Genomic DNA, 26,317 nt, shown 5'->3' with positions numbered 1-26,317 from the left:
TTGACCAGGAGGAGGGGCTGGCCAACCTCCCTCATTCCCTCCCCGCAGCTGGCCGGCCAGCCCCCACCCATGCATGAATTCATGCACTGGTCCTCTAGTTAGAAAATAATCTTCTTTCAAATGGTGCCTGCACTTCATTATGAAATGTCTCCAGTCCCTGTCGGGAAGGGAAACTGAGGATGTGTTCAGCACTCAGTTGGGATGGTGTGAAGTAGAAAGACACACGGATTGCAATCCGAAGCATGACAATGAAGCATTGTTCAATTTATTGGATGTATAAGGTGCTTAGCTGTTTCGGTCATAAAACAGAAAAAGAGAATGAAATCTTTGACATGGAAAGTAGTTCACTTCTTTTTCTATATATACAATGGCAGGTGTTTATTATTGGGTAAGAGTCATTTTCTAGCATTATTTTTAGCAGAAGTACTATTCTGACCTCTAAAATGCCGTGCTGCAGGGTCAAGTACCTTTCACAGTATATTTTAATAGCAGTGATTCACCTTGGATGTGGCAAACACCTGCCAATGCCTGGCCATGCACACCCTGTTCGGAGCTGTCAGCAACGGGAGGCACAGCTGAAGGGGCCGGAAAGGACTTAGATGAGAATGCTGGTTTCCTTGATATCATCTTCACCTTAAATAAAACAATAGAAATAAAGCGAGCTTTGGAGTGATTCTTTGGTTGCACGTATTGTAATTGCTTTCCACTTCCCGGTTTTATACTAAGCTGCCTTGCCATGGCTCAATGTCTTCCTGGCATATAAATAACTAGAGATGTTCAGCATTTTTTTATTAAACACATAATGAAGAGTATATTTTCGCTTTTCCAGGCACAGCTTAAAATAATTATAATACTAATGTTTTTTGAGTGGTTAATTTGTGGCCAGAAATATGCTAAACACTTTATGGGGAATAGCAAATGCAAGGGGCCCCTCACACAAGTCCACCCCTCTCCATCTTTTAGTGCCAGGAAGTGACGAGGAATCCCAAATCCTCGGGATTGGTGGGAAGATACAAAGAGAGACCTAAAAACATACAAACCTTTTCTCAGAGGATACAATTTTATGTTTAAAGTTCCTGACTATGAAGACAATTCACAGGAATATTCATGTTCATGGAATTGTGTTTTTTTCCAGTACCTTTCCCTACACACTTATTCAGATTGGTGGCAGAACTTACAGTGGTATCATACTTTATTTATTCACTCCAACATATGGGTCTAATTTATGGCAGAGCAGGGAGAAGGTATGAAGTCACAGGCACAACTTGAGGGCGAGAGGAACACCTGGATCAGGACACAGGTAGTTTTAGCTACTGAAACTGTGTATCAAATGTTTTGCTTTTCTTTTAAAGTTAAAAAGAAGTAATTTCCAAGGATGCATTTTAGATTGAAATGACTATGTCAATTGGCACAACACAAGTTTGGGCCGAGGCCAGGTTTTAAAGGTCAGGGAGCGGTAATGATACCCTCTGGGCTCTTCAGGAAGTCTGCCTGCCCTGTTTGGTAAACTGAGTTTGGTAGGGGCATTTTTGCTTTTATTTATTTATTCATTTATTCATTTGTTTATTTGTCTTTTATTTATTTAAACTAACTTGAAAGGTAGTCGTTGACCCAAAATGTAAAGCCACTGCCTACAGTAAAAATGTATTAGCAAAAGACAGCTTTATTATGAATTCTTTCATTAATTCAGGGAACATAAAATTGACTGGTAAGCACAGTGGGATGCTGAGCCATTGTTTAAACACCAGAGTCCCGGTGCACGAAATTTGTGCATTTGGGGAGGGGGGTTCCTCAGCCCAGTCTGTGTTGTCTCACAGTCTGGGAGCCCCAGGATTGATCACCCACAAAGAGGTAGGCCCCGCCCACCCAGCCAGGACTCTGTGATGGATTGCGCCCACAGAGGGAGACCACACCCACCCACCGCAGCCCACTGGCTGGTGGCGTGGGCCTCTCTCTTTGGGGCGATCGTGGAGCCACCCAATTGATTGATCGCCCCATCGGCTGGTGGCCTGGGCCTCCTTCTGCAAGACGATCATGGGGCAATGGCTGGGTCCCCAACCAATCACATTGCACCCACCTTGGCTGGCCTGGCACCAGTGGGTGTCATAGCGTGGTTGTCTGGATGGTCGTCTGGATGGTCGTTCCACTGTTCAGCTGTTCGGTCGATTTGCACATTACGTTTTTATTATTATAGATGAGTGTGAGGGATGGAAGCATTTAGATAACCTCCAACACCTGGCAAAAGTAACCATCAGCTGATAGAGAGTCTTTTACTGTGAATAGAAAGGCAAAGAAAACCCATATAAGATTAATGTATTAGAAGAGTAGACTTTTTAAAGTATTCTTTCATAATTTGTTAGGGCATTATACAGGCAAAACACACAATACTTTAAATATAAAATACAGGAGAAAGATTAAGTGCTACTTCCCATGCTTCTCTTTTACCAAAAGAAAAGTATACGTAATTCCACATTTCAGCATTTAGGCAGAAAATTGATTTTTAGTAGCAAAGCTTACTGGCTATCATAAGAAGGACATTTTAAATGTTAAATCCTGAATTATGTGCTCAAAATTTTTACCAGGACACATTAATAACTGCAACTATAGTAACTTATTAAATATAAATAGTGCTTTCATATATCTTTTCACATCCCGCAAAACCCTGTGATCCAAGAATGAGAGCTTATCTTTAAGATAAGCAACTGTCTAGAAGGGGATCATTTATGTCAGATATTACATTTAATGTCTGAAAATTACCTTTCAAAGGTTGCTCTTTGAAGCACTTCAGAATGCCTTTGCCAGCAGCCTGGGAGGAGTTGGTCCCAATGTAGGGCATCCTTGTTTGACCCCGGGAACTCCTATTTATTATTAATCATGTATTTGGCAGGACTTCCTGAATACCAGTTGTACCTTTTGACACTTTTAAAGTCTCTTCGGGGCTTTATGACCACATCTGTGTCCTGCGTAGTGTGAAATGCTTTCCACCACTCAGCACTCGGACACTCAGTTCGCATCCTCATACCTTCAGCCCAGAGCAAAGCTCTGCACTGGCCTGAGAGTCAGGGACGGAGGAGCTTGCCCACACTCCACTCTCACCCTCAGGAATCTGCAGATATCAGAATCGCTCTGCGTTTTTAGCAGAATGACTTTACTTTTTAAAGATTTTAATTGATCTTAGAGACAGAGAGAGAGACAGAGAGAGATCAACGTAAGTGAGAAACATCTCATCAGTTGCCTCCTGCTCATGCCCTGACCAGGGCTCAAAACTGCAATCTGTGTATGAGTCCTGAACAGGAATTGAACCCTCAACCTTTTGGTGTCCGGGACAACACTCCAAGCAACTGAGCCATGCAGGCCAGGGCCGGCTTTATTTTTTGTTTCTTCTAGATTGTTACCCTCCTTTCCCTCCACTTTTTTTTTGTCCTTCTTCCACTGAAAGGGGGAATTCCTCTTTATAGTTAATGTCGTTCATAAGAAGGAGTTTAGCCTTGTCTAAAGGAAAATGCTAAATGTGTTATGAAAACACAATGATGGAGATGTAGCGTTGAATTAATTTGGGATTTTCAAGAATATCATCTGAAAACATGCTTTAGGAATTTGCTTTGTGTCAATTTTCTCATTATATCGGTGGGACAAAAGAAGGTTTATCGTTGTGAGAACATGAAACACAGGGTTTCTTCCTGTACTAATATTTATTAGTTATGGTGCTATTTTCCATACAAGCAACTGGGAACCAACCTACTTTTGCGCCATCTTGGATACTCCCCCAAAATAGCCTATAAAAGCATTTCTTAATTATGTAGGGCACCTATGTTACGTTTTGGAATTTAATTCATCCCCCTTGTCAGTGTATCCAAAACTCTATGAAGCAGCATTATTTTGTCACATGATTTTTCCTAAAGTGGAAAATATTTTTAACAGCTGCATCTTCGTTCTGCTCCACAGTCACGGCAGCATTGATGGTACAAACACTACTGAACAAATGACACGCTTGAAGGGGCGACTACAGGTGAAATGCATGTGAATCTTGTAAAAAATGTAGGGCTGTTATTAAAACATTGAAAAGGGGTGTTGATAGAGACCCAGTTTCAATATAAAGAGAGATGTACTATGTACTAGTTTTCTATGAAGGTTCTGACAGCACAGACAATGGAGCAAGGACAAGGAGAAGTGCATGAGACACCTTTGGAAGCTGAGACTAGAAGATGAGTCTTCTCTAGCAGAGAAAGTGGGTAAGGATGCCCCAAAGAGGGGAATTAGTACATGCAAAGGCTTGCTGGGCTAAAGAGCTACTCTTACTCAGTGTTTGAAAAACAGTGTCAAAGGAACATTCATTTTGCCCGGCCAGTTCAATAGTTGAGTGTCGACCTATGAACCAGGAGATCTCGGTTTGATTCTGGGTCAGGCACATGCCTGGGTTGCAGGCTGGTTTCCAGTGGGGGATGTGCAGGAGGCCGCTGATCAATGATTCTCTCTCATCATTGATGTTTCTATTCCTTTTTCACTCTTCCTCTCTGAAATCTATAAAAAAAATTTTTCTTAAGGAACATTCAATTTGACTTTTCAAGGCAATATAGAACAGACTTCGGATAATGTCTTTAAATGTGATTTCCATGCCTAAAGCTTCCTGAGTTGAACCAGCTAGAGCTTAATCCTGAACTTCAGCAAAGAGCGCACTGTATTTCCTCTAAACCCAATTGCACTTATCATTTCCATAAATCTCAGTTCAGCTCGGAACCCTGCCAAGACCTGTAATGCGAGGCATCTTCCACAGCCTTCCAGCTAAGAACGTACTGTAAGAATTATTCCTAGAATGGATTTTTAAGGTGCATCAAACTGTGTAATGTAATTGGTAGTTTAGGTAGAAATGACCAATTGGACTTGTGGATCCACGTGGCAACTCTTCAGCAAGTATTTCCCACTTCCAGCTGGAGTGGCATTACATTTTCTGTTTCCTGGAGGGCTGGCATGGCCACATGACTAATTCTGGCCAATGATTTGTGAGCAAAAGTAAAGTATGTGACTTCTATGCCAGGGTATTTAATTGCTAGCATTAGATTACCCAGCGGGCTCCCTCCTCCTCCTCCACCCTGGTCACCTGCAGTCTAGCTTTTCTGTTGCTGACCCCTAAGTGAGGCAGGCATACAGGTAGGTGTCCAAATACGTTGCCCATTTTTATTTTATTTTTTTTCACTTAATGGAGTTTTTAAAATATATTTTACAAATATATTCTCTCAGCTCATGATTTGCCTTTTATGTGTCCCATAGTGCCTTTAGAAGAGTGAATTTTTTATATAAAGTTCCATTGCCAATTTTTCTGTTTTCTATCCAAGGAAACTTGATAAGATGGGGCAGAGTTTCTATCTTTTCTTAATTTGTTCATAGCTCAATTTTAATATTTAAGTCTGTTATCCATGTTATTTTTGTACCTAAAAATAAATTTTATTTGGATTTGTTCATATGAATATGCAAATGTTTCAGCAAATTGTTTTTCAGAAGAATACCCGTTCTATATTGAATTACCTTGACACTTTAGTAAAGGTTTCCATTGACCCTATATGTGTAGGTTTATTTCTGGGCTCTAATCTTTTCTATTGATTTATATTACTATTCTCAGAGATGTCAAATTGCATATACATACTTTAACGTATCCCTGTAAGTTTGATATTTTGGATTCTGTTACAATAGCCTTATTCTTTTAATTTAATTTACGAATGTTGCTAGTATATAAAAGTACAATTTTTGTGAGTGTTGCCCTTATACTTCACAATTTTAAAAATGCATTTATTATTTCTAGTAACTTTCTTATAGATTCCATAGGATATTCTAAGTTCTGGATCAGATCCTCGGAAAATGCAGATATTTGCACTCTGTCCTTTCCACAGCATGTGCTTTTATTTCTCTTTTTTATTACACTGAGTAGAACCTCAAAGGGCTCCTAGCCTTCTGAGCTTCAGCATACAGTCGGCCGGTGGGTCCTGGCATGGCCTTCTGGAATGTCACTCTGTGCGGGAATAGCTTAGTGTTCACCAGCTGGCTCTGGGTGATCCGACGAACACTGTGTGACCTCTTTCTTATGTGGCTCCCACTTCTCTGGTATAGTTTCTGCCAATGTAAGGGGCCTCATCTTCCCTGAATTTCAATATTCTCCTCCTCGATTAGTGAGGCTGTCATGTTCTTCTTGGATGTCCAGTTTCTACAGTGTCAGAGACAACACTCTGTTAATGTTTTCTTCTTGGTCGGAGCTATCTCAGCAAAGAGAAGCCCGAATTACAGCAGGATGGAAAGATACCCAGGCCTCGGAAGTGAGAAATTAGGCCCTGCACCGAGAGATTGAAATGAAATCTTCCCTTCGCTGAAGCCATTTGCTTACATTCTGAGAGTAATAAAACTCGGCAACATCTGTTTGCATCCCATGGTGACAACGAAAAGCAGGAGACTTGCTTTCACCTCCTCTGAGAAGAATTGTTTACATTTAGAAGAAGGTCTTGCTTGCTACCTCTGAAAGGTAGGAAGGCAGATGTGCCAACAGCTGCTCTATAAAATCAAAGTTTCATAATTTAAGAGTTTCTCTCCAATGGCGCAGCTACACACAGGTAATAGCTGGCTCTCAAGTGTCATCTCCTAAGAAACTGGAGCGTGAAAAGCTGACGCAAGATGCTCCGAGCATAAATCAAATGCCTGTTCCTTTATCCAGAGGTTCGTGTGTGTGTGTGTGTCTGTGAGTGTGTGTGTGTGTGTGAGTGTGTGTGTGTGTGTGTGTCTGTGAGTGTGTGTGTGTGTGTCTGTGAGTGTGTGTGTGTCTGTGAGTGTGAGTATGTGTGTGTGAGTGTGTGTGTGTGTGAGTGTGTGTGTGTCTGTGTGTGTGAGTGTGTGTGAGTGTGTGTGTCTCTGTGTGTCTGTGAGTGTGAGTGTGTGTGTGTGAGTGTGTGTGTGTCTGTGAGTGTGTGTGTGTGAGTGTGTGTGAGTGTGTGTGTGTGTGTGTGTGCATGTGGGTGGATATCTACTACAAACTAATCTGTTAGCTAATTTGCAAGTAGGGTAAACTCACAGCTCTCTTACCGTTTCTGATTTAACACACACTGTGGCCAGAAAATGAGTCCCTGAGATAAGTCATGATATCATAAGACTAACTTCACTTGCTCCATTGTCTCAGATATTATAGTCTGCTAGCTAATATCTAAAAAAAATACCTGTTTCAACTATGGGCCAGAGAAACAGAAATAAATGAGGATTGAAGGTCCCATTTCTGCTTCTTGCTTGGCAACGGACCCTCTACCTGCCACTAAGATAACTGAAGCTAAAACCTATCACTCAGGTCCGTGTAACAGCACAGCTCCTTTGGAAAGCACATCTGCAGTGGAGGGCATTTGTTAGACATTTATTGGAGTTATCATCCCAAAGCGCTAATGTGATTATCCCAAGGAAAACCAAGAGAACAAAGGAAGGAGGATTGAAATGGAATGGCTGGGACAGATTATCGCTCCTTTTTGATTATAGATCATTAAATTAGGAAGTCCTCAGATGTAGGATGGCGACTGATAAAATGGTTGTGGGCAGAATGATGTTTCTGACCGTGAAACTAATGTTGAGTAAGAATGTACAGGGTGAAGTAGTTGCACATGGCCTTGAGTTAGCTCTTTAATTTTAAGAATTCACAAAGAGGAAAATATAAGCAGCCTGCTGGACAGTAATGTGTAATGATTTCCAAAATCATTAAAATGTTTCTCCACGCATTGGAAAACATGGCATAATTTTTGAGTCCTTTAGACTTCAAGGATGTCCTTGTGTTGGCCTAGATCAGTGGTCGGCAAACTCATTAGTCACCAGAGCCAAGTATCAACAGCACAACGATTAAAATTTCTTTTGAGAGCCAAATTTTTTAAACTTAAACTATATAGGTAGGTACATTGTTATTAACTTAATTAGGGTCCTCCTAAGCTGGCCTTGGCTAAAAGCTTCCTCAATATGATTGAGGTACGTTCGCTGAGGTCGCCCTTCCAACTCTCGTCTTGTGTACTTGTTTCAGATAGACGAGTGTGGAGGGGAGAGTTGGAAGGGGTCGACCTCAGCGAACGTTCCTCCAAACAATGTACCTCCCCCGCGTTGCGTATCCTGGGCCCTCCTGTGCCATGTCTCCCGTCGCCTGACCAACCGACACCCCCCACTTCTAATGCCCCTTCTTCAAAAGTGGCTCGCCCAGGCCAAAAACCGACTTCTGCACATGGGCCACGAAGTTTCAATCTCACTGTACCTGCGTCCGCACGTGGTATTTTGTGGAAGAGCCACACTCAAGGGGCCAAAGAGCCACATGTGGCTCGCAAACCGCGGTTTGCCAACCACAGGGCTAGATGATTTATAGGAGAGAGTGTTCAAGCATAAGCTGCACTTGGTCCCTTCCGTGACAGTGCAGTTATTACTAAGGTGGCATTTACACCAAGGCGACTGCATGCCACCTGCTCTACTAGGGCTTTGTGGGTAATTTAGGGTTTAAAAGCATTTGAAATAGATATTTCACAATTTATTTTTATTTGTTTTTATTTTATTGCAGTTGCTTATAAAAATATTCCCCCAAGAGCAAAAGTAGACAGTCTTGAATCAGGAAAATATTAGCAGACATTACCTCAGGCTACTCTTTTCCAATTTGCCAAGTTTCTTAAAGTATTGTACACCGGAAGACCCAAAACTAACACCATAGGACAAGAGAAATAAAAGCACAACAGATTCCATCACATGAAAAAAAAGTCCAGCTTATTATCTTGCTTTTTTCTTAATTGGGTTGTGATGTTTGTGAGGTTAGTAGGGTTCTGTGTAGTGAGTATTGGAATCACTTCCAAAGAGGACGAGATACCCCGAAGCAATCTAAACACTGTAATAATAAGCAAAGGGTAACTTGCTTTAATATTTAATAGGCGATTTTTATATTGTCTTTATCAGCATGTGTATGAAAAACAGCTAATAAAAACAATGCAAGATCCAAGAATGACTAATAGATCTCATTACATCTCAAGGAACCATAGGAACTGCTTAAAAGGGGTAAATATAACTACAAAATAGCTATTATAATCATAGGCTTACTGTATTGCTTTCAGGATTACACTTACAAAGAAATCCTCTTTGATGAACTATATCTGGGTTCCCTTAAATATATACTTAGAATAAAAGATAAATCACTATAATTTTTATATAAGCTTTTGCATTAGAATAATGTTAGATTCACAGAAAAGCTGCAAAGGTTTTAAGTCAGTCTCCATTGACCTGACACCCAGTGGTCCCTAGTATTAATATAGAACATTCGTTTGATGCATTTGTTTCAACTAATGAACCAATATTGACAAATTATTATTAACCAGAGTACATATTGTGTTGGGTTTTTTGTTTGTTTGTTTGTTTTTACCTAATGTACTTTCTCTGTTACAAGATCTCATCTGGTATTCTGAGTTTTATTCAGTGATTGCACCCCTTTAGACTCCACTAGGTTGAAACAGTGTCTCAGACATCTCTTGTTTTTGATGACCTTGAAATAGTTTGTTGCCATTAAAAGCTCTTAGTCATTGTGGAATATTTCTCTATATTATATCGTCTGAATTTTTTCTATGATTAGACAGTGGTTATGGGTTTTAAAAAGAAGACCAGCCCTAGCCGGTTTGGCTCAGTGGATAGAGTGTTGGCCTGTGGACTAAAGGGTCCCAGGTTCGATTCCAGCCAAGGGCACATATCCGGGTTGCAGGCTAGATTTCCCCCCAAGTAGGGGACGTGCAGGAGGCAGCCAATCCATGATTCTCTCTCATCATTGATGTTTCTATCTCTCTATCTCTCTCCCTTCCTCTCTGAAATCAATAAAAAAAATATATTCTAAAAAAAAGAAGACCAAAGAGGGAAAGTGACCTTCTTATCACATCATATGAAGGGTATGTAATACCCACCTATAGAAAAATAAACACTACTTATTAAGTTCTATGTACTTCCAAATCAGTTAACTCTTGGCTTTTCTTGCACGTAGTACATACTCACCCTCTGTTTACATGAGGTAGAGTCAGGGTGAGGAAATATTTTCCAAGACAAGTAGCATAGCGTTGTTTCAAAAATTGTCATAAAACTACTTGATTTACCTTGATAACATGAATTAGTTTATAAACAATTCTTTAGCAAGTATAAAGCAAGATATTATTTTAATTGTTATTTTTTCATTTTTGGTTTGTTTAGTTTTGCTTATATTTTATTTGTTTACTAGAGGCCCAACGCACAAAATTCATGCAAGGGGCTCAGCCCCTGCCCACCACGGCAGCTGCCTCGGCCCCTGCCACCACAGCTTTGTCTGGAAGGTCGTCCGGAAGGACGTCTGGTCTAGTTAGCATATTACGCATTTATTATTATAGATTCTGTGTAAGTTATTTTAAGACATTCTTCTCCATGTGGACTTTTAAGAAATTAATTGACTGAGAAACACTTCATCATTACTGAGTGGAACTTACTCCAGGAATGCAATATTGGTTCACTTTTAGGGAGTTCATCAATGGGAATCCCTTTGGGAGCCTGGGATGGTTCTGAAAGGCCTCCCAGCCCCAGAGATCCCTGGATCCCTTACAAGCATTAAGAGAACTAACTCCCCAAGGAAGCTTCCTGTGTACAACAGTGTGGTGATTGCTGGGGGATGGGGAGTGAGGGGAGGCAAAGGAGGGTATAGGGGAGATAAACGGTAATGGATGGAGACTTGACCTGGGGTGATGAACACACAATACAGTGTGCAGATGATATGTTGTAGAACTGTGTACCTGAAACTGAAAGGCGTGCTGCCCGCCTCTCCGGGCGGTGCGGGAGGAGGAGTCTGGTCGCTGGGCTCTGAAATCCCTCCACGCCCGCAGTAGGGCCTGGCCTCGCCAGAGCGGGTCCGAGTGTCCAGACCGGCTGCGTGGCCGGCGGCGGGCCGAGGGGTGGGGCCAGGCGGCGACCTACCACGGGGGAGGTCGTGGGAGCAGAAGGCCTCACCGCCTGGCTCTTTCCTCCCTTCCCCCGTGGTTGGCTCCCCGCTTGCCCGCGCTGGGGCCGGGGGTCCATGCGGCCCTCGGGGCCGGTCAGGGGGGCCTGCGTGGGCCGGCCGCCGGGCCCCATGAGGCATCGGCTCCCCAGCCCACAGCGGGAGCCCAGCGCAGGCTGCAACCCGCCCGCTGCCCCCCGGGCCGGGCCCACGTGGGCCGCGTGGACCTCCAGCCCCAGTGCAGCAGCGGAGTGGGGCGTGTGCCCTAGCCCGGGGAGGCCGCCATGCTGGGGTGCACCGGCCCGTGGGCCGGGCCTGCTCCGAGCGGATGCTGCTCTTCCGTCCACCGGCCGCACCCCGTGTGCTGGGCCTGTGTTGCCCAGACACGCCGCTGCGGGAGTCCTGGTCCACCCGCAGGCCAGCTGCAGGTGCTGTGCGGGAGGGCCATCCTGCCTTGCGGCATGTTCGGGCGGCAGCAGCAGGAGCCGGGCGAGGACTGCGCCCTCCATCTTGCCTTGGGTCCTCCATCTTGGGACAGAGCCATGTGCGCCCTCCATCTTGCCTTGGGTCCTCCATTTTGGGACAGAGCCATGTGCTTCTTCACCGGAAAAAGCCGCTGCTAGCCACACCCAGGATTTCTCTGGACTAACCAATAATAATCAAGGGAAGTGCATGCCATCACTATGACCACATCCTGTACCGACTCGCGCCTGGCCAATCGGCAGGGCCCACAGTCCCCTCTCCTGCCCTCACTCCACCCCCCTTTAAAACCCCCTGTCCCATCAGGCCTCGCTCTTGGCCACTGGACTTTCCGCTGTGTCGGTGGGCCTGGTGAACGGGGAGCGCAAGCCGGCTTGCATTAAAAAGGACTCTTTGCTTTTGCATCAGACTGACTGGCTCCCTGGGGGTCTTGGGAACTTTGAAATCTGGGCACAACAAAACCTGTATAATTTTGTTAACCAATGTCACCCCAATAACTTAAATAAAAAGGAAAAATAAAACTTTCTGTGTACAAACATCTATCTCAGAAATTTTTCTCAGGAAATATATTCTTTTGCATTTTTTCTAGAAATTTTCACATATATTTTGCAATATATATATATATATATATATATATATATATATATATATGAAAACTTTTAGAAAACATACAAAAGAATATCTTTACAATCATTTGGTAGGGGGCTGTTTTATTAGAAAGGGCACCAAAAGCATTAACCTGGAAATAAAAACGATAAATTGGACTTCATCAGATTTCAAATGTGTGCTCTGGATAAACACCATTAACCAGATGAAGAGGCAGGATGCACACAGGTAGAAAATACATGCATGTGCATATCTGACGGAGGGTTTTACCCACTGTGAAGACGGCTCCGTATTAAACAACAGCACAGTAAAGGAGGAAAAGGCTTGCACAGACAGTCACGAAGGGAAAAAGTACATGATCAATAAGATGCAGGTCAATAAGCATAAACATGGTCACCAGGGAGATGCAGAGAAAAGCCATTGCATGCTTACAAGAAGAACTAAAATTTAAAAGATTAATAGCACCAGGTGTTGGTAAGTATGTAGAACAACCGGAAAGTTTATCAATTATTTAATAGATTATAATGTAGTGCAATCACTTTGGAAATGAAACAGTTTGTATTTACATTTTCTTCACAAGGTTAAATATACACCCGACTAAGTATCTAGCAATTCCACAAGGCTCAGAAACATCAAGAGAAATTTCTTTTCAGGTGTCGGTTGTCTGGGTCTTTGGTGTGGAGCATTTCAACATGAAATACTGTTTCGTAGAAATCGATTTGCCTGGAGTAAGTACCATGTAGTGATGACATTTAAAAAAATAAGTTTCAGTGGGAGGACTTAATTATTTTATCTTTCTCTAACTCTTTGAACTATTTAAAAGTAGTATGCAAATTGTTTTATTTTGCATTTCCCTGATGATTTCTTCATTCTAGTCACTATGCCTACTTATGTTTACAGCTTCTTTGTCATTCATGTACTTTTCCATTTTGTGATTTTATCTATTCAAACTTTGTTCTCATTTATTGTATTTTTGTTTATTATTGAGCTCATTTTCCACTTTTGAGAACCTAAGGATATGATTCTTATCATTAAGCCGAGGTTACATGAGTTAAAGCATACTCTGTTCCACCCAGGCAATATTCTTAATGGAACTTTACCATAATAAGAAATTAGGAACAATTCCATGTCTTTAATTTCTTTATTGATTTATTTTAATAGAGAGAAGGAGGAAGAGGGAGAGAGAGAAAACGATGTGAGAATGAAACGTTGATTGTCTGCCTCCTGCATGACCCCCACTGGGGTTCAAGCCCACAACCTGGGCACGTGTCCTGACCTGGAATTGAACCAACAACCTTTTGGTGCATGGGATGATGTTCAACCAATTGAGCCACACCACCAGGACAAGACCAATTCCATGTCTTTTGATTTTATGTTAATTTAAAGTAAGAATTTAGGAATATATACTTTAATGCAGCATAAAAATAATTTTATTTTCAACATAATCTATTTCATCTTCAAATCATAATTGATAAGTGGACTTAATTTTTTCACTTATATTTTCCCCCTGGGGATTTTCTAAAGAGAGAATTTGGCCCTAACTTGTTTGGCTCAGTGGATAGAGCGTCGGCCTGCTGACTGAAAGGTCCCAGGTTTGATTCCAGTCAAGGGCATGTACCTTGGTTGTGGGCACATCCCCAGTAGGAGATATGCAGGAGGCAGCTGATCAATGTTTCTCCCTCATCGATGTTTCTAACTCCCTTCCTTCCTCTCTGTTAAAAAAAAATCAATTAAAAAAATATATATATATACACACACATCCTATATAATAAAAGGCTAATATGCAAATTGACCAAACAGCAGAATGACCAGTTGCTATGATGCACACTGACCACCAGGGGGCAGACACTCAATGCAGGAGTTTCCCCCTGGTGGTCAGTGCGCTCCCACAGGGGGAGCGCTGCTCAGCCAGAAGTCAGACTCACAGCTGGCAAGTGTAGCAGCGGATTCCGCAGCAGCGCTAAGGATGTCTGACTGCCTGCCAGCTTAGGCCCACTCCCTACAGGAACATCCCCTGAGGGTTCCTGGACTGTGAGAAGGTGCAGGCTGGGCTGAGGGACCCCACCCACCCTGAGTGCACAAATTTTGTGCATCAGGCCTCTAGTCTACACTAATAAAAGAGAAAAATGGTAATTGGCGTACGGCGATACCCTTTTCATTGGCTAATCAGGGCTATATGCAAATTAACTGCCAACTAAGATTGGCAGTTAACTGCCAACAAGATGGCGGTTAATTTGTATATGTAGGCACAATGCAGGGAGGAGAAAGGGAAAGCAGGAAGAAGCCCCCTGCAGTGATCGGAAACCCCCCAGCCATGATCAGAGAATCAGGCACCTTTTCCGCCCTGGCCAGTGATAGCAGGAAGTAGGGGTGGAGCCAGCGATGGGAGCTGGGCACGGTCGAAGCTGGCAGTCCCAGGAGCTAGGGGTCCCTTGCCTGGGCCTAAAGCGAAGCCCACGATCGTGGGGCCGCTGCAGCTGCGGGTCCCCACTGCCTGGGCCGGACGCCTAGGCCAGAGGCATTAGGCCTGGGCAGGGGTGGAGCCTGCAACCGCGGGGAGCTGGGGGTCCCCTGCCCAGGCCTGACACCTCTGCCGGAGGCCTCAGGCCTGGTCAAGGGGCCGATCCGGTGATTGGTGATCGGAGGGTGATGAGGGTCAACTCCTCTGGCCGAGGCATCAGGCCTGGGCGGGGGCCAGAGCCAGTGATCAGGGGGAGATGGGGGTCCCCTGTCCAAGCCTGACACCTCTGGCGGAGGCGTCAGGCCTGTGCAAGGGGCAGAGCCAGCAATCGGAGGGGTCTGGGGGTCCCCTGCCCAGGCCTGACGCCTGGGCCAGAGGCATCAGGCCTGGGCTATGGGCCGAACCAGTGATGGGGGGAAATGAGGGTCCCCTGCCCAGGCCTGACACCTCTGTCAGAGGCATCAGGCCTGGGCAAGGGGCCGATCCTGCGATTTGAGGGTGATGGGGGTCAACGCCTGAGGGCTCCCAGTATGTGAGAGGGGGCAGGCTGGGCTGAGGGACACTCCCCCCACACACACACACCCAGTGCACGAATTTCGTGCACCGGGCCCCTAGTATATATATGAGAGAGAGTATTTGTTTTTGGTGATCTTTGCCATTTTATTATTAGAATTTTTATCATTTACAGTCATTCTAGAATCCTTGATGAGCTATACTAGACAGTATGATTGGTGTATGCTTTGTGCAAAACAACAACAACAGAATAGGGCTAGTATGTCATCTTTGTGTACAATGTGCTTTGAGTCCCTTATGTTACTCTTCAGAGTCACTCTTTAGGCTCTGAATTCAAGTGGATATTGTCCATGCCCCTCCCACCCCAGCGGGGGCTCACAGTCACTAGGAACCGGCCTTAGGACAGTGGGCAAGGACTTCCTGAGAAACTGCCAACGTCTTCCACAGAGAGGAAGAAGCAGGCCACGGTGAATGATGAAGAGCACGGGTCATGAAAGACAGAATATGAAGTGACATGAAAACAGGTGTGGGGAGCCGAGAGGAAGTCCAGGGTTATATGAGGAAGAGAGCTGCAGGTGAGGAAACGCTGCATAGGGGTTACCCAGGAAGCTCCTGGGGACTGAGAGGCCAGTCTGGCTCCATCCCAGAAACCAATGGAAGGAAGACTACAGAGCACCAGTGGGCTGGGGCCTGAGATGCTGCAGACTCACCCATGGCATCTCCCCCTTGTTTCTGTGCTTCATAGGAATGTAATGAGACACACACCTGTGTGTGTGTGTGTGTGTGTGTGTGTGTGTGTGTATGTACAGGGGTTGGCAAAAGCAGGTTTACAGTTGTTCATATGAAAAAAGACATATAGGTTATGATTATTATTTTCTTAATATATTTTTATTGATTTCAGAAAGGAAGAGAGAGAGAGGTAGAAACATCAACGATGAGAGAAAAATCATTGATAGACTGCCTCCTGCATGACTCCCACTGGGGATAGAGCCTGCAATCTGGGCATGTGCCCTGACCTGGATTCAAACCATGACCTCCTGGTTCATAGGTCAACACTCAACTACTGTGTCACCATGGCCATACCAGGTTATGATTATTACAGTAGCTTGATTCAATCTATGTCTTGTGGACTCACAATTGTAAACCTACTTCATACAGGGTGTGGCAAAAGTAGTTTTTATTCTTGCATTATTATTTATTAACTAGAGGCCTGGTTCATGAAAATGTGTGCACTCAGGGTGAGTCCCTCAGCCTGGTCTGCGCCCACTCGCAGACCAGGAGTCCTTGGGGGATGTCCAACTGATGGCTTAGGCCCGCAGTCTGGCCTCCCTCTGCAGGCGGTGACCCATGGGCTGATAGGGGAACAGCGTCGGCCCCGTCCCCCATTGCCCCACTGCTGCTGCTGGTGGCCTTCCTCTGCGGGAGGCAGCTGGCAAGGTGATCAGGGGATGTCACTGGCTGGTGAGCAGCCAGCCCCGACCCCCCAACTGCCCCCACCCCCCGCCGACTGGTTGTTCTGCCGTTTGGTCAATTTGCATATTAGGCTTTTATTATATAGGACTAGAGGCCCAGTGCACAAAAATTTGTGCACTCGGGGAAGGGGGGGGGGTCCCTCAGCCCGGCCTGTGCCCTCTCGCAGTCTGGGACCCCTTGGGAGATAACGACCTGCTGGCTTAGGCCTGCTCCCAGGTGGCAGAGGGCAGGCCCAATCCCTAGGTGCAGCCCCTGGTTGGGCTCAGAGCAGGGCCGATTGGGGAGTTCAGGCGCCTCCCCCTGTCATGCACAGAGCAGGGCGGATTGGGAGGTTGCAATGCCACCCTCAGTCACGCTCAATGTAGGGCCGATTGGGAGGTTGTGGCACCACCCCCTGTCATGCACAGAGCAGGGCTGATCAGGGGGTTGGGGAGCTCCCCCCCATCACTCACAGATCAGGGCCCATCAGGGGGTTGAGGAGCTCCCCCCTGTCACTCACAGAGTAGAGCCAATAGGGGAGTTGGCACACCGCCCCCTGTCACACACAGAGCAGGGCGGATCAGGGGGTTAGGGCACCACCACTGTCACACTCAGGGCAGGGCCGATGGGGAGGTTATGGCTCTACCCCATCACACACAGAGCAGGGCCCGTGGGGGGTGGGGCGCTGCCCTCTATCACCCACAGAGCAGGGCCGATCAGGGGGTTGGGGCACCTTCCCCTGTCACACACAGAGCCGCAGGGCAATCAGGGGGTTTGGGCGCTGCCCCCTGTCACACTGATCCCAGTGCCGGGAGGCCTCTCAGCTCCGCTGATCCCAGTGCTGGGAGGCATATTACCCTTTTACTATATAGAATAGAGGCCTAGTGCATGGGTGGGGGCCGGCTGGTTTGCCCTGAAGGGTGTCCTGGATCAGGGTGGGGGTCCCCACTGGGGTGCCTGGCCAGCCTGGATGAGGGGATGATGGCTGTTTGCAGCTGGTCACATACCCTTCAGGGTGGGGGTCCCCACTGGGGTGCCTAGCCAGTCTGGGTGAGGGGCTGAGGGCTGTTTTCAGGCCGACTGAAACTCCCAACTGCTCCTTTTTTTAATTTTTTTTATTTTTTTATTTTGGGCCAGCTTTAGCTCTGAGGCTCCAGCTCTTAGGACTCCGCTCCTGAAAGCAGGTATCTGGTTTGTTTCGGTTCTCGAAACTCTGTATCAACTCCAGCTCTGAGATCCCAGCGGGCTGAAAGCTGGTTTCTGGGGTGTTGTTTAGCATCTATATTTGTTACAATGTTTGAAACTGCAGGCTCAGAGGCCTGCAGCGGCAGGTGGGGAACGTTGGAGTCCTCCGTCACTGAAGCAAGCAAGCCTCATGTTAGTTTCAAGCTGCCTGGCTGCCGGCCGCCATCTTGGCTGACAGTTAATTTGCATATTGCCCTGATTAGCCAATGGGAAGGGTCACGGTCATATGCCAATTACCATGTTTCTCTTTTATTAGGGTAGAAGATTATTGTATTATTTTCATGTGAACCACTGTAAACGTACTTTTGGCCCACCCTGCATAGTGTTGTCACTGTTGGTTTGTTTTTCTGGTACATTTGATTAGAGTCTGCCTTCCCAGGGCATTGGTAAGGTCCGTGAGAGCAGGGACTGAGTTATAGAAGTTAGGTCCCTTCACTGTCTTCCTGCTGCCTAGCAGACACCTAAAGCTTCTGGACACCTACTGAATCTTGAATCAGTGAATAAATTGCCTCTACTGCTTGGTATTCTTTATGACTAAAGGTAATTTGGTGTGTATGTGCCTGCATACACAGGGGGATTTTGATGATTTAGACAACCTGCAAATACTTAAAAAATTAACGAGGTTATAAAAGAGATGCCAGATGCTTCTTCCATTTGGCAACTTTCTGGACCCTGAAAAAAAAAAATCTTTGGATATAGTCTTCCGTTACTGCATTGTTTTACTTTTAACTTTTCTTCAAAACATTGTTCCAAAAAGATCATGATGAACCTACAAGCATTTAGTCCCGAGGGGAAGAAAACAATCTTAAATTGGATGAAAAGTTAATGAAATGGTTTACTACTACATCTTAATATAAAATTTTCAATTTGTATCAGAGCATGCTAATAGTTTTAAAATCACACCCCTCATCTCAATCAGGGAAGGCCTATAAAAAAAGTTCTCATTTTATGATCCAGAAAGTCCCATGCAAAAGAAAAGAAATTAGGTTATAAAGGGAAGGCACTGATATAACTTGCCTACTGGCTTGTAATGTGCTAAAACTGCAGCTGTGGTGGGCTGTTTAACAGGTGCTATGATTATGGAGCATAGCACACATGTTGGGCTTTGTCGTGCATTTAATATCTTATAAACAATTGGGCTGATTTGGACAAGTCTTATGAATTAGTTCCAATGACACTCTTGTAAAAAGTCTGTGATTATGTGGTACACATTTGACTGAAATTCCAGGCTTTTAGCAACATGTTCACCTTTCAAATGAGTAGAATACTATTTTTAATATTCCAGCACTGGATTTTACTGTGATCCCCTCCACATGGAATATCGTGCTTTTGAATGGGGATAAGCATTTATCATGACATTCTAGTAGTTAGTCTCCACCAACCCAAAAACCATGCCTTCGAAGATTCCAACAGTTCAACATTTTTGAAAATGGGCATAAATCTCTACCCTGAAACCATCAGAGCAAATAATTTGGGATTTTTCCTGCCAAGCAATTAATTGCACGTGTGTTACTGAGACACCTTTGAGGAAAGCGGGAGGATGTAATGCACAGATTAGAGCAAATCTATACTAATAAAAGCGTAGGTGACCGTCACGCCCTCGTGTCATCACAAGATGGCCACCCCATGTCGTCACAAGATGGCCACCCCATGTCGTCACAAGATGGCCACCCCATGTCATCACAAGATGGCCACCCCCATGTTATCACAAGATGGCCACCCCCATGTTATCACAAGATGGCCACCACTAGAAGGCCGCCCCCATGGGATTGGGCCTAAACTGGCAGTCAGACATCCCTCGAGGGGCCCCAGATTGGAGAGGGTGCAGGCTGGGCTGAATTTCGTGCACCAGGCCTCTAGTTACTTAATAATTGAAGAGAGATAGAAATATCAATGATGAGAGAGAATAGTTGATTGGCTGCCTCCTACACGCCTCCTCCTAGGGATGTAGCCCACAACTCGTGCATGTGCCCTGACCAGGAATCGAACCGTGACCTCGTGTTTCATGGGTCAACACTCAATCACTGAGCCACGCCAGCCGGGCTTAAACACAATTTTAAGCAAGGCTTTTGACATTGCGTTCCCTACTCTAATTCTAATCTGACCTTCACTGCTTTTAAACCCATTCAGGTTAGAAAACCACCAATTCCTCATTTACATCGCCCTCATTTACATTCTAATGTTTTAATTGCCGCCTGAGTTCTTAGGTGCAGAAAACAGAATGTGTTCTTGCTAGTTTAAGAAAGACAAGGCTTTCTGAAAAGATAGAGACCAGCCCTAACTGGTTTGGCTCAGTGGATAGAGCATCGGTCTGCGGACTCAAGGGTCCCAGGTTCGATTCTGGTCAAGGGCATGTACCTTGGTTGTGGGCACATCCCCAGTAGGGAGTGTGCAAGAGGCAGCTGATGGATGTTTCTCTCTTATCAATGTTTCTAACTCTCTATCCCTCTCCCTTCTCCTGCGTAAAAAATCAATAAAATATATATTTTTTAAAAAGATAGAGACCAGATAGCATGACTTGGATTACACATGGCAAGGCATGGCCAGAAGAAACACCAATGGCCCGATTATTACGCCTGTGCTGCAGCCACCTGGCAGTAGCTGCCTATGAAATAAAGACCCACATTCTAGAAAACCCATCATAGTTACTGCAGAAGAGAAGGAGTAGGACACAAACTCCCCTCATTGGCTCATTGATCACATTTCTGTCTTCTTCCTGCGAGTCTCATGCGAGGGCCTCTGCATGGGGACCTTAGCTTCGACGTGTTTGAGATACTTAGTTCTGTTAACTTTCCAGCCCACAGGGGACATGAAGTCCAGCTAGAAAGAAGATAGAAGGAAAACCAACATTTTAAAATAAATATTAAATATGTCCAGTTTTCTCACTTCAAATATGGGGCTGACATACAAGCCTTCCTATATGACTTTAATGCAAATAACTGTTTTGAGAATATGATTAATGACCCAACATTTTAGTTTACTAGATAAAACACTGGTTCTCCATTTGCCTCCAAATAATATTCAATATTCATGTTCTAACACAGAACCAGATTATACCAAATATAATACATACAAATCTGAAATGGTATGAAATATGTATGATCAATTGCAGCCCAAGAAAACTCTTGCAAAGATAAACTAATTCTGCAATGAATGATGTATTTCATACACAATTATACAGTGCACTTTATTTAGAAACAAATGCTTAACACAGTTCTTTATGCCCTGAAATGAAGGGAAAAAATCTTCCATTCATTCAGCTGTCAGTGTAAAACAGTGGATAATGACATGTCAACATTATGTACATTGTGTAGGGCAGTAGTTTCCTAGCAGGAAATTAATAATGAGCTAATTTAGGAAATTTGTATGAATGATTTAAAGAGCTTTGCATTGTCTGTGCTACTCTGCAACTTTGTTTATAATCCTTTATACATGACACTAAGATGCCAAATGGGATTATTACTGACTCTCTTCCAGATGTCCCCAGGCAATAGGACATTGAGGTTTCTGCTTGGGAAAAGGGGTGCTCAAAAATGAGTCTTGCAACCTTGAGGCTCTCATCTTCTTTGCGTGCATGAATGTGGGAATGCTGAAGAGACAGACTCAGAAAAGTTCTTAGGAGCGAACTGTTAACATGGTGTGTGTCAGCCCCTTCTCACAGCAGCTGTGATGGAGAATGATGCTTCCGTATCTTTTTCAACCCAATGCGAGGCGTTTCAGGAGACCATTCAGGGAGTTGGACCCATTTCCCTCGGCATTTTGAGAGAAGAGGAGCACAATACTGGTCCCACCCTGAGGCCTAGAAGAGCCTGAACGCTGGGAAAGGTGCTGGCTAACCACTGAGTGGACTGAGCCGGGACGCTGTGCAGGACACTGTTCATTTTCAGAGTTAACCTGGACAAAGGGTGTCAGAGTACATTCCCGTCCCATTATCATCGCTTCTTGTGCTTCCGACCTCCTCCAATGAAGGCCGAAGTTGAGGGTTATTTGAGACTATATCCTCTACCAGTGTTTCTTATTTTACTTTCTCTTTCTCTCACTCACAAACACGCAACCACATCTCCATTTTAGAATCATTTCCTTATACACAGGGCACAATAAACAAAACACCAAATATCTGATGAAAATGGAGGCTTATCAGAATATATTTAGTAGGAGCTCAATATTAAGCCATCTCCTTTAACTCTACCATATTTTATATTTGGATATCATCTAAAAAGATCTTATATTTTTTCAAGGAAAAGTGCAATGAAAGTATTTTTGAATGTTAAATACCAGAAATCTTGTATAATGTCAGAAACAGAAAACATGCTTTTATTCTGTCTCTGCACAGTAAGAAGAAAGAAATTTTTTAAAAAAACAAAATACTATACCATTATGTTGAGAGTTATTTTAGTGAAATTCTGTCTGTTTTCACTCATTACTTAGTATCTGACCCCATAGGCTAAGCCAAGTGCCCAGGTTATAAACTGCCCAGCAGTCTATCCTCTCGCTTTGAGACCTGTAACAGACCTGTAATACAATGATTAGTTAAAAAGTTATTTGTTTAATATCCTCCAAGTTTGGGTCTCTTTAATGTTCATTTTTAAGTCTCATAAAGAATAAAAACGTAAAGACTGATGTCAGCAGCATGGTCCTGTAGGCATCCCTGGGGCATATACTACCCTCAACCCCAACCAATAACAATAATTTGGCCTCCATTCACAGGCAGAGGTGCCTTCGTGGGAGTTTGGGGTCCAGGTAGGAGACTGTGAAAGACTGCAGCTCATGGGAGAAGAGAACCAGGTGAGAGGGTGGCCGGCACCCAGGCCAGGGCTCACCGACTGTGGTCCGGGCTACAGAAACAGAAGCAGTGCTGTTCCTCCGAGAACTCACCGTGTGGCTTTGGGTCTGTCACCGGAAGTATAGGCCAGGGGGTCGGAGAGACTCAAGGCCACCTGTGCATCAGGTAAGAGACACGCAGACCTTGGTCCTTGGTGTGGACCCCGCAGCAGCCCATAAACTGGCTCCCGCCTCTCTTGGCCACCGTCTGGGAGCTCCTGAAGCGAACCTGCCAACCTCAGCCAGATGCTAATTCTGCAAGGGCCCTGGAGGGGCTCCCCTCCCAGCCACAGGCCCCCAACAGGCCTGCAGGCACAGGGGCCAGGCAGGGGAACCCCCTGTGACCAGGGGATCCTGGAAGGAGAGCCCTTTGCTAGTCCTCGCCCCTCCCACCCGCCTTCTGCAGGCGGGCCTGCTGGCACAGGGATGGGCGGGAGGAACTCCCATCTGTGTCCAAAAACATCCTGAAGGGACACTTTAGTGACCCTAGCTACCTCATGGGCACAGTTTCTCGCTCTCCTCCTGCTGCAACCAGCCCCACCCCCCATGCTGAGGGTCCAGGGTCTTAGCGGGAGAATGTCCCAACGGTAACTGTGGAGATTCTGCAAAGTCTGTGTCCTCAGCTCCTGCCCCTGCCAACTCCGGTCTATGGACAGCCCTGTTGGTCAGAGACCCAGCAGGAGACCTCCCTCCTGTGCTCAGAGATCCTGGAGGCTGTTAGAGTCTGCCCAACGCCATGGCAGCTGCAGGCTGCTGGCAGATGCCCAGCTGAGGGGCCCAAGAGGCGACGCTCCTGTCTGCACTCATGGAGATCCTCCCAGCCAAGCCTGTGAGTGACACTGCTGGCCCAAGGAACCCGTGGGCGACACTCCCATCTGGGCCCCCAGAGAACCAAAAGGGCCCCCCACTAGGTCCCAGCCATCCCTACCCTGGTCTGTGAGCAACCCAGGAGGCACAGGGACCAGGCAGGACACACGTCTATGCGTCAGGAAATCCCAAAAGGGCCCGATCATCAGCTCCCGCCCTCCCAGCTGGTCCTGACCAGTGCAGCCCATCAGGCACCCGGCAGAGGCAGGCCCATCCCTGCCTCCAGAGCCGGTCTGCAGACCTCAGTCTTAGCTGTGGGACACGAGGAGCTCCCCTCAGCCGTGGCCCAGGGCCAGCGTTGCCCACCCAGAGACCATCCAGTGGCCAGGCAGTCTCCGGGGACCTGGTGGGAGCCACACCCACCTCACAACTGATACTAGGCCCACCAGCCAAGGCTGCAGCTAGGAACAATGGAACAATAGCTCACAGATAACACTTGCCACCCCGCTGAAGAAGGCATTGAGGGCAAGCTCATCCACCCGGGGACCATGAGGGATCCATGGTGCATGCCCGAGGCCCCAGCAGCCCAGCAGCATGCCCTCCCATCACGGACCCCCTGCAGGCTCAGGGACAGCGTCACAGCTGGCTGAAGCCAGCGCGACTGCCATTCTAGAGGTACAGGTGACCCCATCAGCCCAGGAACAGTTAGGAGAAGGGTTTTACCTGTTGAAACCAGCCTATAAAGACTTAAACAGGTATTTGTTCCTTTCAATACACAGACACCAATGCAAAGTCACACGGACCATGAAGATATTACCTTTTAAATGAGACCAGGAGCCCTAGCCAGTTTGGCTCAGTGGGTAGAGTGTCGGCTGTGGACTGAGGGGTCCCAGGTTCAATTCTGGTCAAGGGCATGCACCTCGGATGCAGGCTCGATCCCTGGCCCTGGTCAGGCTCATGTGGGTGGCACCCAATTAATGTGTCTCTCTCACAGTGGTGTTTATCTCTCTCTGCCTCTCCCCCTCCCTTCCACTCTCTCTAGAAATCAATGGGAAAATATCCTCAGGTGAGGATTAACAACAATATATATATATATATATATATATATATATATATATATATATATGCATTAAATAAATAAGACCAAGAGTGGCCATCCTTACATCAAGTAAAACAGACTCAGTCAAAATGTGTCCCAAGGGGTAAAGACAAAAGATCATTATATACACTGAGTGGCCAGATTATTATGACCACCCCATCAGTACAACGAAGTGAATTAGTTATGCAAATACTAATAATAACAAAACCTTGAGAGTATTTGCTTAGGAAGTTTTCAATATTCAGTATTTTTGGAAGTGTCAATGAAGTACTGATGGGGTGGTCATAATAATCTGGCCGGTCATAATAATCTGGCCACTCAGTGTATAACACATGCAAATATAAATGCACCCAACATTGGAGCAGCTACATATTTAGAGCAAATATTAAGAGAACTGAAGGGGAAACAGAGAGCAGTACAATAGTAGTCGGGGACACCAATGCCCTACTTCAAGGCAGGGAGATTACCCAGTGAGAAAATGAGTCAGGACACAGTGGACGTGTACACCGATTCCTGACACAAATAGAGGAAGCGTCTGCATCACCAGCAGCAGAGCAGACATTCTTCTCAAGCACATGTGAGACCTTCTCCAGGAGACATCTGTTGGGTCACACAGGAAGCCTTAACAAATTTCAGAAGATTCAAGTCATATCTAATATATTTTCCAAGCACAATGGTATAAAACTAGGAAGTATAATGGAAGGAATACTGGAAAATTTACAAATACATGGAAATTAAACAATACACTCTTGAACAATGAAAAAAAAAAAAGGAAACCAGAAAGTATCTTGAGATATATCATACCCAATCTTCTGGAAGGACACAAGAGCAGTGCTAGGAGAAAAGTTTACAGCAATAAATGCTAGAGGGAGAATGGAAGTTCTAAAAAGCCAGAATTTACACTTGAAGGAAATAGACACAAAGAAAAACTAAGCCCAAAGTCAGCAGAAGCCAGGAGACAGTAAAGATGAGAGCAGACATAGACTTCAGAGATGAGAAAACAAACAGAAAAACCTCAATAGAAACAGGAGTTTATTTTTGAAAACATAAAAATTGTTAGGGCTAGGGCTAGGGTTAGGATTAGGGTTAGGAAAAAAAAGAATCCCTTGGGTTAGGGTTAGGGTTAGGGTTAGGGTTAGGGTTAGGGTTAGGGTTAGGGTTAGGGTTAGACATAAGGTTAGGGTAGGGTTAGGTTATTGACGGGGATAGTGTTAGGGATATGGATAGGGTTAGGATATGCTTAGGGTTAGGGTTAGGTATAAGGTTAGGGTAGGGTTAGGGTTAGGGTTAGGAATAGGGTTAGGGTTGCTGATGAGGATAGGGTAGGGTTAGGGTTAGGGGTAGGGCTATTTATTGGGATAGTGTTAGGGATAGGGTTAGGATATGGTTAGGGTTAGGGTTAGGTATATGTTTAGAGTAGGGTTAGGGTTGGGATTAGGATTAGGAATATTTTTAGGGTTAAGGATAGTGTCCGGGTTAGGGATATACTTAGGGTTAGGGTTAGGGTTAGGCATAGGGTAAGGTTATTGATAGGGGATAGAAATAGGGTTAGGGTTAGGGTTAGGATACGGTAAGGTTAGGGTTAGGGTTAGGGTTAGGAATAGGGTTAGGGTTGCTGATGAGGATAGGGTAGGGTTAGGGTTAGGGTTAGGGCTATTTATTGGGATAGTGTTAGGGATAGGGTTAGGATATGGTTAGGGTTAGGTATATGTTTAGGGTAGGGTTAGGGTTGGGATTAGGATTAGGAATATTTTTAGGGTTAAGGATAGTGTCCGGGTTAGGGATATACTTAGGGTTAGGGTTAGGGTTAGGCATAGGGTAAGGTTATTGATAGGGGATAGAAATAGGGTTAGGA

Source organism: Myotis daubentonii, chromosome 7 (genome assembly GCF_963259705.1).
Source record: "Myotis daubentonii chromosome 7, mMyoDau2.1, whole genome shotgun sequence".
Lineage (NCBI taxonomy): Eukaryota > Metazoa > Chordata > Mammalia > Chiroptera > Vespertilionidae > Myotis > Myotis daubentonii.
Note: the sequence above shows the minus strand (reverse complement) of the source record.